Here is a 9,611-nt window from a genome sequence, read left to right as displayed (position 1 = left end):
GCCCCCCGCCCCCATGGGCCCCTCATAGCTCCACCGACCTACTTCTTTCGCCTATATATACTCTTATACCCTGAAAACATCTAGAGAGCCACGAAGCCACTTTTCCACTGCCACAACCTTCTGTACCCGTGAGATCCCATCTGGGCACCTTTTCCGGCGATCTGTCAGAGGGGGATTCGATCATGGAGGGTTCTACATCAACACCATAGCCTCTTCGATGATGTGTGAGTAGTTTACCACAAACCTTCGGATCCATAGTTATTAGCTAGATGGCTTCATCTCTCTCTTTGGTTCTCAATAAAAAGTTCTCCTCGATGTTCTTGGAGATCTATTCGATGTAATACTTTTTGCAGTGTGTTTGCCAAGATCCGATGAATTGTGGGTTTATGATCAAGATTATCTATGAACAATATTTGATTCTTCTCTGAATTCTTATATGCATGATTTGATATCTTTGCAAGTCTCTTCGAATTATCAGTTTGGTTTGGCCTACTAGATTGATCTTTCTTGCAATGGGAGAAGTGCTTAGCTTTGGGTTCAATCTTAAGGTGCTCGATCCCAGTGACAGAAAGGGAACCGACATGTATTGTATTGTTGCCATCGAGGATAAAAAGATGGGGTTTATATCATATTTCTTGAGTTTATCCCTCTACATCATGTCATCTTGCCTAATGCGTTACTCTGTTCTTATGAACTTAATACTCTAGATGCTTGTTGGATAGCGGTCGATGTGTGGAGTAATAGTAGTAGATGCAGAATCGTTTCGGTCTACTTGACACAGACATGATGACCATGTTTATGATCATGCCCAGATATTCTCATAACTATGCGCTTTTCTATCAATTGCTCGGCAGTAATTTGTTCACCCACCGTAATATTTGCTCTCTTGAGAGAAGCCACTAATGAAACCTATGGCCCCCGGGTCTATTTTACATCATATTAGTTTCCCGTCAACTTGCCAATTTCTGTCGCCATTTATTTTGCAATCTTTACTTTCCAATCTATACAACAAAAATACCAAAAATATTTATCTTATTATCTTTATCAGATCTCACTTTTGCAAGTGGACGTGAAGGGATTGACAACCCCTTTATTGCGTTGGTTGCAAGGTTCTTATTTGTTTGTGCAGGTACTAGGCGACTTGCGTGTAGTCTCCTACTGGATTGATACCTTGGTTCTCAAAAACTGAGGGAAATACTTACGCTAGTTTGCTGCATCATCCTTTCCTCTTCAAGGGAAAACCAACGCTTGCTCAAGAGGTAGCACTGGCACATGACTATCAAAAATTGCGTAAACTTTTACCTGTATGTCCTTCGAGAATAGCTGAAAGACTCTGGCAAGTCTGTCTTGAGCAGCTCGGAGATATGTATCCACCAAACTGAGTGATGTAAACTCTTGTTCGGAAAACGCTGCAGCCCGCATAGCCTCTTTCAATCGACGGTGATTCATCAGGCTTTCCACTTCAGAATTCGTGACGGATATGTCATCTAAATCTTCTTGAGGAGGCAGAACTAGCATTGCATTGGCTCGCGTCCTAGTTGACGAGTCCAGCACCGGATCAGTGGACATTCGTCTAATCGGGAGTTTTTCAACTGCCCGCCGCGTACTCCTCCTGATGTCAAGGATAAAAGGAGACTTTTCACAATCCGGACTCATGCCTAGGCATGTATTAAAGCACACGTTCCTCTTGGAAGGCTGTGAGGTCTCGGCAGCACTCCCGATCCCTTTTCGTTTTGAACAACGGCCTTGTGTAGGGGCCGCCCTTGAGGGAATATTGTCCCTAGAGCGTCGATCCTATTAAAATCCGGATCAGTACAAGTGATAAAAATGCAGATAAGGATTTCCTTTTAAGGACTCTCCAAATACTCACAATGCAGAAGGGATAGAGGCGGGGGTAGTCGGCCGTAATAGCCACCTCCAAACCGTCATGGCTCTCTTGATAAAATACCCCGTCATTGAACTCTATATATATGTTCGGATCCTCACAAAAGCCAGGATCTTTATCACGGTTATGATCCTCTGGCTGGGGAGCGAGACAGTGGACGTCCTCGATCATCTTCCTCCATGAATGTTGGTGGCAACAAAGGGGAAATTTGATTAGTGCGTGTAAAGCAATAAAATAAATACAGATGATCGAAATCTTACCCATTCAATGGGGGTGTACATGGAATAACCCTCCTGGCAGTTTAACCGGAGAAACTCTTCCTTCTCGCCCTTATACAGATCAGCCAAAATTGAGGTCAGTTCGGCAGGAGTACCAGAACCTTCCGTCTGTAGCGGGATGCGTCGTCTTCTCTGTTGTAACACCATAAATGGGTTACTCTAGATTGAAGAGGCTGGACACACCTCTTTATTGCAATGGCCATAACCTGAACTATCGAAAGTTTGGTATGGGCTAATAGCCTGACCTTGCTGACCAATCTCTTTATCTCTGCACTGTTCTCTTCCTTGGGGCTTCAGGGACGCCAGTTGAGGCACTTCTTTAAAGGAGCACTAGAAAATTCAGGGAGGCCACGCAGAACTGGATCCGGCAGCGGAACGTCGTCCATATAGAACCATTCTGAAGACCACTACGGATATACCTCTTTAGGTGTTCCTACGAGGTATCCGGATCCGGCTATACGCCATACTTCGGCACCGCCCACTTCAAATATGGAACCTCCCCGGTGGCGGGCAACGATACATCTCCAACGTATTTATAATTTTTGATTGCTCCATGCTATTATATTATCTATTTTGGATGTTAATGGGCTTTACTTTACACTTCTATATCATTTTTGGGACTAACCTACTAATCGGAGGCCCAGCCCAAATTGCTATTTTTTGCCTATTTTAGGGTTTCGCCGAAAAGGAATATCAAATGGAGTCCAAACAGAATGAAACCTTCGGGAACATGATTTTCTCAACAAACGTGATCCAGGAGACATGGAGTGGATGTCAAGAAACAATCGAGGAGGCCACGAGGCAGGGGGCGCGCCTACCCTCCCTAGGCGCGCCCTCCACCCTTTGTGGGCCCCTCGTTGCTCCACTGACGTGCTTCTTCCTCCTATATATATCCACGTGCCCCCCAAACATCCAGGAGCACCACGAAAACCTAATTCCACCGTAACAACCTTCTGTACTCGAGAGATCCCATCTTGGGGCCTTTTCCGGAGCTCCGCCGGAGGGGGCATTGATCACGGAGGGCCTCTACATCAACTCCATGGCCTCTCCGGTGATGTGTGAGTAGTTTACTTCAGACCTACGGGTCGATAGTTATTATCTAGATGGCTTCATCTCTCTCTCTCTCTCTTTGGATCTCAATACAAAGTTCTCCTCGATCTTCTTGGAGATCTATTCGATGTAATATTCTTTTGCGGTGTGTTTGTCGAGATCCGATGAATTGTGGGTTTATGATCAAGTTTATCTATGAACAATATTTGAATCTCCTCTGAATTATTTTATGTATGATTGATTTATCTTTGCAAGTCTCTTCGAATTATCAGTTTGGTTTGGCCTACTAGATTGATCTTTCTTGCAATGGGAGAAGTGCTTAGCTCTGGGTTCAATCTTGTAGTGTTTGATCCCAGTGACAGAAAGGGAAACGACACGTATTGTATTGTTTCCATCGAGGATAAAAATATGGGGTTTATATCATATTTCATGAGTTTATCCCTCTACATCATGTCATCTTACTTAAAGCATTACTCTGTTCTTATGAACTTAATACTCTAGATGCATGCTGGATAGCGGTCGATGTGTGGAGTAATAGTAGTAGATGCAGAATCGTTTCGGTCTACTTGTCGCGGACGTGATGCCTATATACATGATCATACCTAGATATTCTCATAACTATGCTCAATTCTATCAATTGCTCGACAGTAATTCGTTTACCCACCGTAATACTTATGCTCTTGAGAGAAGCCACTAGTGAAACCTATGGCCCCCGGGTCTATCTGCCATCATATTAATCTTCCAACACTTAGTTATTTCTATTGCCGTTTATTTTACTTTGCATCTTTATTTCTCTTTATCATAAAAATACCAAAATATTATCTTATCATATCTATCAGATCTCACTCTCGTAAGTAACCGTGAAGGGATTGACAACCCCTTTATCGCGTTGGTTGCGAGGTTCTTATTTGTTTGTGTAGGTGCGTGGGACTCGAGCATGATCTCCTACTGGAATGATACCTTGGTTCTCAAAAACTGAGGGAAATACTTACGCTAATTTACTGCATCACCCTTTCCTCTTCAAGGTAAAACCAACACAGTGCTCAAGAGGTAGCAAGAAGGATTTCTGGCACCGTTGCCGGGGAGATTCGCGCCAAGTCAAGTCAAGATTTGAGTCCCGACAATGAGCCATTTCTGGCACCGTTGCCGGAGAGTCTACGCACAAGTCAAGACATACCAAGTAGCCATCACAAACTCTTATCCCTTGCATTACATTATTTGCCATTTGCCTCTTGTTTTCCTCTCCCCCACTTCACCCTTGCCATTTTATTCGCCCTGTCTTTTTCTGTTCGCCTCTTTTTCGCTTGATTTTTGTTTGCTCGTGTGTTGGATTGCTTGCTTGTATTGATGGCTCAAGATAATACTAAATTTTATGACTTTACCAATACCAACAATAATGATTTCCTTAGCACTCCGATTGCTCCTCTTACCGATGCTGAATATTGTGAAATTAATGCTACTTTGTTGAATCTTGTCATGAAAGATCAATTCGCCGGCCTTCCTAGTGAAGATGACGCTACCCATCTAAATAGCTTTGTTGATTTGTGTGATATGCAAAAGAAGAAAGATGTGGACAATGATATTGTTAAACTTAAGCTATTTCCGTTTTCGCTTAGAGATCGTGCTAAAGCTTGGTTTTCGTCTTTGCCTAAAAATAGTATTGATTCATGGAATAAGTGCAAAGATGCTTTTATCTCTAAGTATTTTCCTCGCGCTAAGATCATCTCTCTTAGAAACGATATTATGAATTTTAAGCAACTTTATCATGAACATGTTGCACAATCTTGGGAGAGGATGAAATTAATGATACGTAATTGCCCTACACATGGTTTGAATCTTTGGATGATTATACAAAACTTTTATGCCGGATTGAATTTTGCTTCTAGAAATCTTTTAGATTTGGACGCGGGAGGTACTTTTATGGAAATCACTTTAGGAGAAGCTACAAAACTCCTAGATAATATTATGGTTAATTATTCTCAATGGCACACCAAAAGATCTACTAATAAAAAAGTGCATGCAATTGAAGAGATTAATGTTTTGAGTGGAAAGATGGATGAACTTATGAAATTGTTTGCTAATAAGAGTGCTCCTACTGATCCTAATGATATGCCTTTGTCTACTTTGATTGAGAATAATAATGAATCTATGGATGTGAATTTTGTTGGTAGGAACAATTTTGGTAACAACGCGTATAGAGGTAATTTTAATTCTAGGCCATTTCCTTGTAATTCCTATAATAATTATGGTAATTCCTACAACAATTCTTATGGAAATTTTAATAAGATACCCTCTGAATTTGAGACTAGTGTTAAGGATTTTATGAATTTGCAAAAGAATTTCAATGCTTTGCTTGAAGAAAAATTGCTTAAGGTTGATGAATTGGCTAGGAACATTGATAGAATTTCTCTTGATGTTGATTCTTTGAAACTTAGATCTGTTCCACATAAGCATGATATCAATGAGTCTCTCAAAGCCATGAGAGTTTCCATTGATGAGTGCAAAGAAAGAACCGCTAGGATACGTGCTAAGAAAGATTTCTTTGTGAAAGTGTGTTCTTCTAGTTTCTATGAAAATAAAGATGAAGATCGAAAAGTTATTGATTTGTATCCTATTAAATCTTTGTTTTGCAATATGAATCTTGATAATAGTGGGACTAAAGATTAGCCACCTTTACCTAGAAGGCGTTCTAAAAATTCAGAGTTTTTAGATCTTGATGCAAAAATTGGCAAAAGAGGGATTGAAGAGGTCAAAACTTTAAATAGCAATGAACCCACTATTTTGTATTTCAAGGAACTTAATTATGATAATTTCTCTTTTATAGATTGTATTTCCTTGTTGCAATCCATGCTAAATTCTCCTCATGCTTATAGTCAAAATAAAGCTTTTACTAAACATATCGTTGATGCTTTGATGCAATCTTATGAAGAAAAACTTGAGTTGGAAGTTTCTATCCCTAAAAAACTTTATGATGAGTAGGAACCTACAATAAAAATTAAAATTAAAGATCATGAGTGCTATGCTTTGTGTGATTTGTTTCCACGATTCCAAAAACTTTGTGTGATTTGCTAGGTTTCCGTGATTTTGATGATTGTTCTTTAAACTTGCACCTTGTACATTCCACTATTAAGAAACCTATGGGAAGAATTAATTATGTTCTTATTGTTGCAAATATGAACTATTTGCCCATATATTTCATTGTTCTTGATATAGATTGTGTTCCTTCATGTACTATTATTCTTGGTAGACCTTTCCTTAGAACGATTGGTGCAATTATTGATATGAAGGAAGGGAATATTAAATTCCAATTTACATTAAGGAAGAGCATGGAACACTTTCCTAGAAAGAAAATTAAATTACCATATGAATCTATTATGAGAGCCACTTATGGATTGCTTACCAAAGATGGCAATACCTAGATCTATCTTTGCTTTTATGCCTAGCTAGGGACGTTAAACGATAGCGCTTGTTGGGAGGCAACCCAATTATATTTTTATTCCTTGATTTTTGCTCCTGTTTAGTAACAAATAATTTATCTATCCTAGTTTTTGGTTGTGTTTTTGTGTTTAATTAGTGTTTGTGCCAAGTAGAACCGTTGGGAAGACTTGGGGAAAGTCTTTTGATCTTGCTGTAAAAATCAGAAACTTTAGCGCTCACGAGAATCGCTGCCATTTTTATTTGGAAAGTGCTATTTAGTTAATTATTTTTTCAGATGATTAATAGATAAATTCCTCACTTCCAGAAATTTATTTCAGAATTTTTGAGGTTCTAGAAGCTTGCGTTATCTACAGATTACTACAGACTGTTCTGTTTTTGACAGATTCTTTTTTCATGTGTTGTTTGCTTATTTTGATGAATATATGGCTAGTAAAAGAGCTTATAAACCATAGAGAAGTTGGAATACAGTAGGTTTAACACCAATATAAATAAAGAATGAGTTCATTACAGTACCTTGAAGTGGTGTTTTGTTTTCTTTCGCTAACGGAGCTCGTGAGATTTTCTATTTTGAGTTTTGTGTTGTGAAGTTTTCAAGTTTTGGGTAAAGATTTGATGGGTTATGGAACAAAGAGTGGCAAGAGCCTAAGCTTGGGCATGACCATGGCACCCCAAGGTAAAATTCAAGGACACCAAAAATCCTAAGCTTGGGGATGCCCGGAAGGCATCCCCTCTTTCGTCTTCTCCTATCGATAACTTTACTTGGAGCTATATTTTTATTCACCACATGATATGTGTTTTGCTTGGAGCATCTTGTATGATTTGAGTCTTTGCTTTTTAGTTTATCACAATCATCCTTGTTGTACACACCTTTTGAGAGAGACTCGCATGATTTGAAATTATTAGAATACTCTATGTGCTTCACTTATATCTTTTGAGCTATATAGTTTTTGCTCTAGTGCTTCACTTATATCATTTAGAGCATGGCGGTTGTTTTATTTTATAGAAATAATTGATCTCTCATGATTCGCTTATATTATTTTGATAGTCCTTTAGAACAATATGGAATATTTCTTTAATATAAAAACTTTCATAGCAGTGCACTGAATACTATGAGAAGTTTGATACTTGATAATTGTTTTGAGATATGGAGATGGTGATATTAGAGTCATGCTAGTTGAGTAGTTGTGAATTTGAGAAATAATTGTGTTGAAGTTTGTGATTCCCGTAGCATGCACATATGGTGAACCGTTATGTGATGAAGTCGGAGCATGATTAATTTATTGATTGTCTTCCTTATGAGTGGCAGTCGGGGACGAGCGATGGTCTTTTCCTACCAATCTATCCCCCTAGGAGAATGCGTGTAATACTTTGTTTCGATAACTAACAGATTTTTGCAATAAGTATGTGATTTCTTTATGACTAATGTTGAGTCCATGGATTATACGCACTCTCACCCTTCCACCATTGCTAGCCTCTCTAGTATCGCGCAACTTTCGCCGGTACCATAAACCCACCATATACCTTCCTCAAAACATCCACCATACCTACCTATTATGGCATTTCCATAGCCATTCCAAGATATATTGCCATGCAACTTTCCACCGTTCCATTATTATGACACGCTTCATCATTGTCATATTGCTTGCATGATCATGTAGTTGACATCGTATTTGTGGCAAAGCCACCGTTCATAATTCTTCATACATGTCACTCATGCATCATTGCACATCCCGGTACACCGCCGGAGGCATTCACATAGAGTCATATTTTGTTCTAAGTATTGAGTTGTAATTCTTGAGTTGTAAGTAAATAAAGTGTGATGATCATCATTATTAGAGCATTGTCCCAAGTGAGGAAAGGATGATGGAGACTATGATTCCCCCACAAGTCGGTATGAGACTCCAGACGAAAAAAAGAGAGAAAGGCCATAAAAAGGGAGAAGGCCCAAAAAGAGAGAAAAAGAGAGAACGGACAATGCTACTATCCTTTTTCCACACTTGTTCTTCAAAGTAGCACCATGATCTTCATGATAGAGAGTCTCCTATGATATCACTTTCATATACTAGTGGGAATTTTTCATTATAGAACTTGGCTTGTATATTCCAATGATGGGCTTCCTCAAAATGCCCTAGGTCTTCGTGAGCAAGCAAGTTGGATGCACACCCACTTAGTTTGTTTTGTTGAGCTTTCATATACTAATAGCTCTAGTGCATCTGTTGCATGGCAATCCCACTCACTCACATCGATATCTATTGATGGGCATCTCCATAGCCCATTGATACGCCCGGTTTATGTGAGACTATCTTCTCCCTTTTTGTCTTCTCCACAACCACCATTCTATTCCACATATAGTGATATATCCATGGCTCACGCTCATATATTGCCTGAAGATTGAAAAAGTTTGAGAACATCAAAAGTATGAAACAATTGCTTGGCTTGTCATCGGGCTTGTGCATGATTTATATATTTTGTGTGGTGAAGATAGAGCATAGCCAGACTATATGATTTTGTAGGGATAACTTTATTTGGCCATGTTATTTTGAGAAGACATAATTGCTTAGTTAGTATACTTGAAGTATTATTATTTTTATGTCAATATTAAACTTTTATCTTGAATCTTTCGGATCTGAACATTCATGCCACAATAAAGAAAAATTACATTGAGAAATATGTTAGAAAGCATTCCACATCAAAAATTGTTCTTTTATCATTTACCTACTCGAGAACGAGTAGGAATTAAGCTTGGAGATGCTTGATACGTCTCCAATGTATCTATAATTTTTGATTGCTCCATGCTATTATATTATCTATTTTGGATGTTAATGGGCTTTATTTTACACTTTTATATCATTTTTGGGACTAACCTACTAACCGGAGGCCCAGCCAAAATTGTTGCTTTTTCCTATTTTAGGGTTTCGCCGAAAAGGAATATCAAACGGAGTCCAAACGGAATGAAACCT

The sequence above is a fragment of the Triticum aestivum genome, chromosome 4A (genome assembly GCF_018294505.1).
Source record: "Triticum aestivum cultivar Chinese Spring chromosome 4A, IWGSC CS RefSeq v2.1, whole genome shotgun sequence".
In the NCBI taxonomy this organism is placed as follows: Eukaryota; Viridiplantae; Streptophyta; class Magnoliopsida; order Poales; family Poaceae; genus Triticum; species Triticum aestivum.
Note: the sequence above shows the minus strand (reverse complement) of the source record.